Below are 358 nucleotides of genomic sequence, written 5' to 3' on the forward strand. Positions count from 1 at the left end.
AGAGGAGAGGAGAGAGGAAGAAGAGAAGTAGAGGCCAGCCATGACCATGTGGAGAGAGGGGGAAGGGAAGGGGAAGGGGTGAGGGGACAGAGGGATCAAGAGATCAAGAGAGAGGCAAGCAGCCCCTTTTATAGTGGGCCAGGCCTACCTGGCTGTTGCCAGGTAAGTGTGGGGGTGCAGTTTAGACAAAATGCTAACAAAGGCCAGGTGGCCACCGCTGGTACCCACCGCTAGCTTAACCACACCTAACCCAGAGGCTGGCTCTAGGCTTGGGGGTGTTGGTCTCATCCCTGACAGTCCCCAGTGTCCTCAAAACTGAAGGCGAAGCTGGCCTTGGTAGCCTGTGTACAGTTACACC

This window comes from Grammomys surdaster, unplaced genomic scaffold, assembly GCF_004785775.1.
Source record: "Grammomys surdaster isolate TR1022 unplaced genomic scaffold, NIH_TR_1.0 144, whole genome shotgun sequence".
In the NCBI taxonomy this organism is placed as follows: domain Eukaryota; kingdom Metazoa; phylum Chordata; class Mammalia; order Rodentia; family Muridae; genus Grammomys; species Grammomys surdaster.